Source organism: Eucalyptus grandis, chromosome 8 (genome assembly GCF_016545825.1).
Source record: "Eucalyptus grandis isolate ANBG69807.140 chromosome 8, ASM1654582v1, whole genome shotgun sequence".
NCBI lineage: Eukaryota > Viridiplantae > Streptophyta > Magnoliopsida > Myrtales > Myrtaceae > Eucalyptus > Eucalyptus grandis.
The window spans coordinates 71,974,366-71,985,407 of record NC_052619.1 but is presented as its reverse complement, the minus strand read 5'-3'; positions in this window follow the sequence as shown (position 1 = coordinate 71,985,407).

Genomic DNA, 11,042 nt, shown 5'->3' with positions numbered 1-11,042 from the left:
ATTAGATCGATGCTTCGATCTGTGATGTGATTGCTTGTGTGCCTATTTGATCTGTACTAATATGCAAGTGGAATCTTAGGCTAAGGTAAGTCATTTGACTCATGTTGTGCATAGGCAGCCCTAAGGTGTATTAGTTTACTAATCGGGTCTTAGGAGGTAGAACTTGCTGAGACGTGGTCTCGGTGGTTATTGAATAACCATTTCAGGACCTGGATGAGGAGCCTAAGGAGCATGAATCGACGAGGAGATCCTTGTTGAGGAACCCCGAAGAGGAGTACGTGGAGGAGGACCCGAGTAGGACATCGAGTACAACCCGGATGAGGACCGAAATCCTATCCTATCTTGTCGAGACCTTGTTTTCTTGTAAAAAGTTGTAGTTGTGAATTTTCTTTGAGAAAAATGTATGGCCTGCTTTTCTATCCCATTGCTTTATTGTCAGGGATTTATAATCGCTTCGCATGTGCTATAAAGAATGAAAGGGTCGGCGATACATAGTCCAGGATATCGCATTTTAAAATCGACCAAGAGTAAGGGATGTGTGCGTGCCTGAGGGTCGGGGCGTGACACTTGTCAAACATAATGGTGCAGGGATGTGAATTTTAAAATTTCTAAAAAGGCGGGTGATAAGAGCAAAATAAGGGAGTTGTCCCTTATCTTTCACCACTGTCCTGTACATGTGAAACATGATGGTGTGAGGTAGAGAGAATTTGTAGCCAATATTGATGACATGCATCAATTTTGCTTCAGACCGAGACACATCAGTCTTGGATGTCGACTTTGAACCAATGCAGTTGATCACGATTTTGTGCAGCAAGATGTTGGAGGCATTCATCCTAGAGTAGGATATCTTGCCTTCAACATCCCTGTCTTTCACCAATGACAGAGTAGCGTGAGCAACAGATACATTAATTGGTTGGAAACTCGCTCTTTCCACCCCCAATTAGGTCGGCCAAAGTGTCCATATCCACCAAAAACTCCTTATCCTTCACTGTGAAAGAGAAATTGTTTGCATCCAAGAAAGATAAGTTCGAATAAAAGTAAGCTATGAGTTCTTGATAAGCAGCAGTAGATTCAGAACAAAAGTGCTTCGATTGCAGAAGAGCAAACTTCTCTCACGGATTTACTTTCACTGAATCAAGAAAATCAAAATCAACACTCTTAAGGTTCATAACCCCTCTCTTCATTAGATTCAAATAAACCCTCTTGTGATTCTTCGATCTAAATAGACTTGATCCATCACTAACAACATTTGCAGCAACTCCTGTTCAAGGCTGAAAATGGGTAAACATACGGTCGTCGTCATCCTATCCTTGTGGTTGATTAGCAGTGCCAAAGCGCGGGTCACTAGGAAAATTAGCAAAGGCTTTTTCAGCCGATCTCTTTTCTGCAATACCCATCTTCTCTAAATCGCGCAGAAATAGAGTTTCATTCTTGTAGCCTCTCTCTCTCTCTCTCTCAGGTATTCATCGATCAAGGACATAGCAGTTCCTCCTCTTTTCAAGCTAGAATAAAGCTTGAAAGCAACCTTAGGAGTTAACGTTCTTACAAAATTTCTTCTCCTAGTTGAGTCGGTGGGGGAGACTAATGCTGTTGAGAAGGTTGTTGCTGACTTGGTTGCTGTGGTGGAGAAGAATCTTCTTCCTTGGTCAAATCGAAATGCGTAGGACCCTCAGGCATGTGTCGTGGTCCCCTGCTTGCAATTTTCGAAGACTTTCTTGAAAACATTGTCGCTTCAAGGGATAAATTCACAGACTTGCTCGAAAAGGTGAAAACTTTTGGATTAAACAACAGTGAAAGTGAGAGCAAGTGGGAGTTCAGTATTTTAGGGTTTGAGAGTGAAAATGAAGAAGACGGATTTCAATAGTATATAAGGCAAGTGAAGCAAAGTAAACGAATTGTCACAAAGGAAAAATTAGAAATGCCTTTTCGAAAAATAAAAATTACATATTCGAAAATGAATAACTACTTTTTCAAAAATGAATAAATGAGTCGTAACTCTTGGTTTTCTAAGTCTGAGCACCTTCAGACTTTAATGGATAAAAGATGTGATGTTCAGTCTAGTGCGAATAGACTCAAATAGGCTTTTCTCTAGTGGCTTTGTAAATATGTCCGCCAATTGATTCTTTGACTCAATGAAATGAATTATAACTTCTCCATTTTGAACATGATCTCTAATAAAGTGATGTCAAATCTCTATGTACTTTGCTCTTAAATGAAGAATTGGATTCTTTGTAAGATTAATTGCGCTAGTGTTGTCACATTTGATCTCGGTACATGAATCTTTGATTCCAAAGTCTCTCAATTGTTGTTTTATCCATAAGATTTGAGAACAACAACTTCCAAGGACCACATACTCTGCTTCTGCTGTTGAAAGAGTTACAGTACTTTGCTTTCTTAAGAACCATCATACCGTCCTATTTCCTAGTAATTGACAAGTACCGGAAGTACTCTTTCTATCAACTCTACAACATGTTAGATCTGCGTCTAAATATCCAAGGAGAGTAAAGTCTCATTCTTTGGGATACCACAAACCTAACTTTGAGGTAGTTGCAATGTATTTGATGATGTGTTTAGCAGCACTTAGATGAGATTCTTTGGGATTAGATTGAAATCTAGCACAAATGCAAACACTAAACAAAATGTCAGGTCTAGAAACAGTAAGATAAAGAAGTAAGCTAATAATACTCTGTAGAGCTTCTGGTCAACTTTCTTTCCTCCTTCATCTTTGTCCAACTTCGAAGAACTTGACATTGGAATCTCAGTCTTTTTGCAATTCTCCAATCTGAACTTTTTAACGAGTTCTTTTGCATATTTTTCTTGGTGAATGAAAATTCCTTCCTTCAATTGTTTCACTTGTAATCCGAGAAAAAAGATAGTTCACCCATCATGCTCATCTTAAATTCATCCTACATAAACTTAGAAAACTTCTTGCACAGGTTTTCGTTAGATGATCCAAATATAATATCATCAACATAGATTTGAACAAGTAGAAATTTTTTACCTTCTCTTTTAATAAATAAGGTAGTATCCACTTTTCCTTTGACAAAATCATTTTGAATTAAAAACTTACTTAACCTGTCATACCATGCTCGAGGTGCTTGCTTTAATCCATATAGAGCATTTTTCAGTCTGAATACTGAGTCTGGTCTCTTTGGATCTTCAAATCTCGGAGGTTGTTCCACATAGACTTCTTTTTAGATAAATCTATTTAGGAATGCACTCTTGACAACCATTTGGAATAACCAGAAATTTTTATAACTGGCAAAAGCAAGTAATAATCTAATTGCTTTTAACCTGACTACTGGGGCATAGGTTTCATCATAGTCTATCCCTTATTCTTGCGTATATCCTTTGGCCACGAGTCTTGCTTTGTTCCTGACCACTTTTCCTTTTTCGTCCATCTTGTTCCTGAAAACCCATTTAGCTCCAATAATGGATTTACCTTTAGGTTTAGGAGTTAATTCTCATACATCGTTAATGCTGAACTGTCTAAGTTCTTCTTACATTGCTTCAATCCAGGTTTCGTCAGTTAAAGCTTCTTCTAGGTTTTTGGTTCTATTTCGGAAATAAATGCCACGGCGCTAGACTCTTCTTGCTTTTTGGATTTGGTGCAAATCCCTTCATCAATGTCACCAATGATGAGTTCTTTGGGATGACTAGACTTGTGCTTCCGATTCTTGGTCGGTCCGATGTTTCTGATCTTGTTTCAGCTAAATTTTCAATTTTCGTCTGTTGTTGATTTTCAGAGATCTGAGCTGCTTCAGGGGAGGTAGACTTTGTAAAGTCTGGAGCGAGGTTCAGATTCTTCGAGTTCGATCGAATCGAGTTGATTTTGCAAAGAGTCTTGAAATTTGACATTCATAGATTCTTCCACGGACTGAGTCTTTTTGTTGAATACTCCGTAAGCTTTGCTTAAGGTTGAGTAGCCAAGGAAAATTCCTTCATCTTATTTTTCTTCAAACTTACCAGTTCGATCATTTGCATTTTTCAAAACAAAACATTTGCAACCAAACACATGAAAGTAAGAAACAATTGGTTTCTTTCCTTTGAATAACTCATAGGGAGTTTTCTCCATAATAGGCCTTAAGAATACTCTGTTAATAATATAGCAAGTTGTAGAAACTGCTTCAGCCCAAAAACAAGAAGAAATATTACTTTCTATTAAAAGAGTTTTTGTCATTTCTTGCAGAGATCTATTCTTTCTTTCCACAACTCCATTCTATTCTGGAGTGTATGGAGAGAAGAAAACATGCTGAAAACCTAATTAATCGTAGAATTTTGCAAAATCTTGATTTTCAAACTCACCTCCATGGTCTGTCTATATGCTTGAAATAGCATATCCTTTCTCATTTTGAACTTTCTTGGCAAACTTTGAAAAGTGAGAGAAGGTTTCAAACTTACTTGCCAGAAAGTGAACCCAAGTAAATCGAGAATAATCATCCATAATTACTAGGTAATATCTCTTTCCACCAATGCTTTTAGTTCTAGTTGGTCCAAAGAGATCCATATGCAGAAGCTGCAAAACACAATTAATAGAAACCTGATTTATTAGTTTAAAAGAACTTCTAACATGTTTTCCCAACACACATGGTGTGCATGAGTCAGATTTTTTTAAACTTCAGGTTGGGCAGCCCACGAACAAGGTTCTTGGAATAGATCTTGGCAATTTGCTTCATGTTGACATGGTCAAGCTTTCGATGCCAAAGATTTGCTTCATCTTGAATTAAAATTAGACATTGAGATTTTTCTGGTTTTATATCTAGAAGATAAATGTTCCCATGTCTACGTCTAGTAAAAGATTGAGAAAGATCTTTACTAGTTCCCGAACATACTCCTTATTGGAAATTGATTTTGAATCCAGTGTTGCACAGTTGGCTAATGCTGAGTAGATTGTAATTTAGTCCTTCCACCAAGGAGACATTGTTGATTGTGAGACTTCCAATCTTTACAGATCCACACCCAACAATTCTTCATTTGCTATTTCCACCAAAAGAGACTTTTCCACCATTCATTTGAACAAGTTTTATAAAACAACTTGAATCTCCAGTCATATGTCTTAAATAGCCATTATCCAAGTACCATTTAACATTTTTCTTGATAGTGACCTGCGATTAAAAAAGAAACTTAAGCTTTCTTTGGTACCCACATTTTCTTGGGTCCAAAGAAATTAGTGCAATATGCAGTCTTTGCCCATTCCTTATTAACAGGTCTCCAAACAATAGGGCATTCTTTCTCAAAGTGTTCTGAGCTATTGCACTTTGAACATTTGAGAGCACTTCGGTCAACAGGTTTTACAAAGACTTTCTGAAGTTATTCCCGAGCCTGACTTGTTAAAATAAGGTCTTTGTACTGAAAGAATCTTTTCCAACTTTTCAGATCCTATTGAAAATCTTTTTGAAATATTTAAAATGTCATTTTAAAAAATGTATTTTCTTTTGAAAGAGAGTCTGCATTTTCTTTTAAAACAACAATTTTTTTTTTTCTCTAAATTTTCAAATTTTTCTTTCTAAGAATTTTTATGTTGCTTCAATGTAGAATTCTCCCTTTTTATCTTGGAAATCCTCTTAAGAGAGGTTTTGAAACTAAGACAAAGCTCATCAATGTATTTCGAGACTTTAGTAGAAATTTTTAGATTGCTTATCTCGATTTCGCTGTCTAAGTCTGAGTCTGTATCAATTTTAGAGTTTGAGTCTGATTCTGATTTTGCCATTAGACAAATGTTAGCATAATCTTCATCACTTTCTTTGCATTCAGTATCACTACATGTCTCTGCTTTGAGAGCCTTCCTATATTTCTTAGCTTTTCCTTTCTTTTTCTTCAATAGAAGACAGTTGGGTCTGATATGTCCATTTTTCTTGCATTCAAAACATATCACATTTTTATTGGCTTCATCATCCTCAGTTGATTTGTTTTGAAACTTTTGAGTGCTTTGTTTCTTCCAATTGAATCTTCTTCCCTTTTTGTTCAGTTTCCTGAACCTCTTTATTATAAGAGCTAACTCTTCATCGTCCATATCATCTTCAGAATTTGTAACATCAGAATCATCGTTAGATCTCAAAGCAATTGACTTCTTACCTTTAGGATCTTCCTCCTCATTGATTTGCTCCACTTCATAGAACTGAAGTGTGCCAACCAGTTTGTCTACAAAAAGTGGCATGATCCTTTGTGTTTCCCTTATTGAAGTCTTTACATGATTCTAGTCTTTAAAGAGTCCACGTAGCAATTTGTTGACCTTCATTGGTCTTGAGATTGGCTGTCCCTGATACTCTAGACCATTTACAATTTTAGTAAAACTACTAAACATATCAGTGATAGATTCTCCTAGCTTCATTTTGAAGGCTTTATACTGTCCAAGTAGAATATTAATCATTGCTTGTTTCACTCGATCAGTTCCTTCATAGGTAATGTGCAGCCTATCCCGGACTTCTTTGGCTCTTTCACAATAAGATATTCTGTTATACTCATTAGGAAATAACGAACAATATAAAGAGTAAATTGCTTTATCATCAAGAGCTTATCTCTTAGTTATTTCTTCTTGAGTCATCTCGCTAGCATCTGCAACTTCTTTTCCTCTTTCTGAAACTGATGTAGTTTTAGGAATGATTCCTTTTTCTACCACATCCCATTCCAGAGGATCTTTCGATCTTAGAAATGCTTTCATCTTGTTTTTCCATATGTTGTATTCATTTCCATCGAAGTAAGGTAGTCTGGTGTTGCTCTGGCCTTCAACCAAACCTGTAGCCAACTACTAGCTATAGATCCTTAACTCAGAAGTAAAAACACTTCAATTAAATGAGTACACAGGCTCTGATACCAATTTATAGGCTAGTAAGAACACCTAGAAGGAGGTGAATAGGTGTTAAAGAAGTTTTTGCAAGACTTAACAACTTAATTCGTCTTTTGAGAATAATAGACTGAAGATGTAAGAGACTGTAAATAGTTATATAAGACTATATATTGAAGTAAAGAGTTTAGGGATTGAAGTAAAGAGTTTAGGGAAAGAAAATTGAAACACAAAGTTTATAGTGGTTCGGCTTAGACTAAGCCTACGTCCACTCTCCCACATTGACAGCCCACTGGCTGGATTCCACTAAGAACCAAAAGAGATTTTACAATCTCATGTCCTTGATTCCACAGTGTAGAAACTCTACTACACTTCCTCAAGGTCTCACGAGTATTTAATCTCCCTTTTGAGTACAACTTAACCTCAGCGATTGAATCAGCAAAGAACTAGGAGCTTCAGACCTTGGAATTTTTCTTTCACGCACAAACTCGAATAACTTGAGTGTCTTCCTTATATACTCCTCCATGCCATTATAACCGTTGGCACCTTCCAAAAGAGTTCTTCCAATCTACCCGTTAGACAAAATCAATTAGGGAGATCTCGAGTTATTTAAGAAATGTGATAATAGCCCACCAATTCTGCTCACCCATACAATTAGGATCTAGGTTTCCATAAGTAGAATCTTCCAAGTATACTTCACCAATTAACATATCTAATTATCCAAATTGATTTCAATAAGAATAATTGATCACAATATGATATCTCCAACCGTGAGATCTTCTTCAACCGTACGAACCAAATCCTTAAAGATATGCTCGCATCTGGATAAGTTTTCTTCATCAGATAAATCTTTTCTTCATCGGTCTAGAAGTTACCAGTGAGGGTAGACTTTAAATCTTGAGTACGGAGGTCTTCGAGACTTTGACGATAGAGTCCGTAAGTCTTCAAACTAAAGGCGATAGAAATGTTTTGTCAACTTCAAAACAAATAAGGAAGTTTTCTTCAACATGAACAATAAGGGAAAAAGATTTAACTAGAAGAAGCAAAGCACTCAAAAATTCTAGAACAAATCAACTAAGGATGATGAAATCAACAAAGATGTGGTCTGCTTTGAATGCAAGAAAAAGTGACACATCAGACCCAATTGCCCTCTGTTGAAGAAAAAGAAAGGAAGAATTGAGAAATTCAAGAAGGCTCTCAAAGCATAAACATGGAGCGATATTGAATGCGAGGAAAGTGATGAAGAGTATGCCAACATATATCTTATGACCAATTCAAACTCATACTCTGAAACAGATTCAGACTCAGACTCAGACAATGAAATCGAGGTTAGCGATTTAAAAATTCCTGTTAAAGTTTCGAGGTATATAAAATGAACTTTGTCTTAATCTCAAAAACTCTCTTAAAAGGATTTCCGAGCTAAAGAGGGAGAATTCTAAACCAAAGCAATAGGAAACTTCTTGAAAAGAAAAGTTTGAAAATCTAGACAAAAGTTTTCTTAATTCGAAAGAAAATGCAGATTCTCTTTCGAAGGAAAATACCCTTTTGAAAGAGGACATTTCAAATATCACAAAAAGGTTTTCAATAGGATCTGAGAAGTTGGAAAAGATTATTTCAATACAAAGACCTTATTTCAACAAATCTGGTTTAGGTATGACACTAGAAACCATTCTTTTAGTTGATTTTCCAAAAGTAAATGAAAGAATCAAATAAAGGCCTATAAAAATATTTTACAATAACCATTTTCAAAGAATATTTGTAAAACCTGTTAGCCGAAGTGCCCTCAAATATTCAAGGTATAATAGCTCAGAACATTTTGAGAAAAAATGTCCCAAGGTTTGGAGATCTGCTAAGAATGATTGGACAAATACTGTATTTAGTACTAACTCTCCTAGGCCCAAGAAAATGTGGGTACCAAAGAAAGGTTGAGTTCTTTTATAATTGCAGGTCACTATCAAGAAAAAGATCAAATGGTATTTGGATAGTGGCTACTCTAGACACATGACTGGAGAATCAAGCTATTTTATAAAGCTTATACAAATAAATGGTGGAAAAGTTTCTTTTGGTGGAAACAGCAAAGGAAGAATTGTTGGATGCGGAACTGTGAAGATTGAAAGTCTCACAATCAACAACGTTTCCTTGGTGGAAGGTTTAAATTACAATCTACTCAACATTAATCAACTATGTGATACTAGATTCAAAATCAATTTTTAAGAAGGCATTTGTTGGGGAACTAGTAAAAGATTTTCTCAATCCTTCACTGGACGAAAACATGAGAATATTTACCTTATGGATATAAAACCAGAAAGTTTTCAGTGTCTAATATTCATTCAAGATGAAGCAAACATTTGGCATCGAAAGCTTAGTCATGTTAACATGAAGCAGATTGCTAAGATATCCTCTAAGAAACTTGTTCGTGGACTTCCAAGCTTGACTTATCAAAAGTTTGACTTATGCACACCTTGCGTTTTAGGAAATCAAGTTAGAAGCTCTTTTAAACCTATAAATTAAGTTTCTACTAATCGAGTTTTATAGTTTCTGCATATAGATATCTTTGGACCAACCAGAATGCAAAGTTTTGGTGGAAAGAGATACTACCTAGTAATCGTGGATGATTACTCTCGCTTTACATGGGTATACTTCCTAACAAGTAAGTCTGAAGCATTCTCTTACTTTTCAAAATTTGCCAAGAAGGTTCATAATGAGAAATGTTATGCTATTTCAAGTATACGGACAGACCATGGAGGTAAATTTGAAAATCAAGACTTTGCAAAATTCTGTGATGAATCTGGTTTCCAACATGTTTTATCTTCTCCATATACTCCATAACAGAATGGGGTTGTGAAAAAGAAAGAATAGATCTTTGCAGGAAATGGCGAGAACAATCTTAATTGAGAGTAATATTTCTTCTCATTTTTGGGCTAAAGCTGTCTCTACAGCTTGCTATATCATTAACAGAGTATTTTTGAGACATATTCTAGAGAAAACTCCTTATGAAGTGTTTAAAGGGAAAAAGCCAAATGTTTCTTATTTTCATGTATTTGGTTATAAGTGTTTTGTTTTGAAAAATGCAAATAATCGAACTGATAAGTTTAAAGAAAAGTTAGATGAAGCAATTTTCCTTGGCTACTCTACCTCAAGCAAAGCATACAAAGTTTTCAACAAAAAGACTCAATTCGTGGAAGAATGGATGAACGTCAAGTTTCAAGAATCTATGCAAAATCAATTAGATCATACTCAACTTAAAGAATCTGAACCTGCTCCAAATGTTACAAAGTCTACTTCCCCTGAAGTGATTCAGACTTCTGAAGATAAACAACAAGCAGAACCAGAAGATTCAACTGAAACAAAGGATCAGCAGACTTCAAAACCAACCAGTAACTTGAAGCATAAGTCTAGTCATCCCGAGGAACTCATCATTGGCAACATTGATGAAGGAGTATACACAAGAATTAAAAGGCGAGAAGAGTCTAGTGCTTTAGCACTTGTTTCTGAAAATTGAACCCAAAAGTATAGAAAAAGCCTTGGATGATGAAAGCTGGATTGAAGCTATGCAAGAAGAGCTCAGACAGTTCAGCATCAACGATGTTTGGGAGCTAATTCATAAACCTAAAGGTAGGTATATTATTGAAACTAAATGGGTTTTCAGGAACAAGGTGGATGAGAAAGGAAAAGTGGTCAGGAACAAAGCAAGACTTGTGGCTAAAGGATATACGCAAGAAGAAGGGATAGACTATGATGAGACCTATGCACCAGTAGCGAGGTTAGAAGCAATTAGATTATTACTTGTTTCTGCTTGCTATAAAAATTTCAAGCTATTCCAAATGGATGTAAAAAGTGCATTCCTAAATAGATTTATCCAATAAGAAGTCTATGTGGATCAACCACATGGATTTGAAGATCCAAGAAAGCCAGACTCAATTTTCAGACTGAAAAATGCCCTGTATGGATTGAAGCAAGCACCTTGAGCCTAGTATGAAAGGTTAAGTAAATTTCTAACTCAAAATGGTTTTGCTAAAGGAAAAGTAGATACTACTTTGTTTATTAAAAGAGAAGGTAAACATTTCCTACTTGTCCAAATTTATGTTGATGATATTATTTTTGGATCACTTAAGGAAAATCTATGCAATAAGTTTTCTAAGTCTATGCAGGATAAATTCGAGATGAGCATGATGGGTGAATTAACCTTCTTTCTCGGATTACAAGTCAAACAATTGAAGAAATGAATTTCCATTCATCAAGAAAATATGCAAAAGAT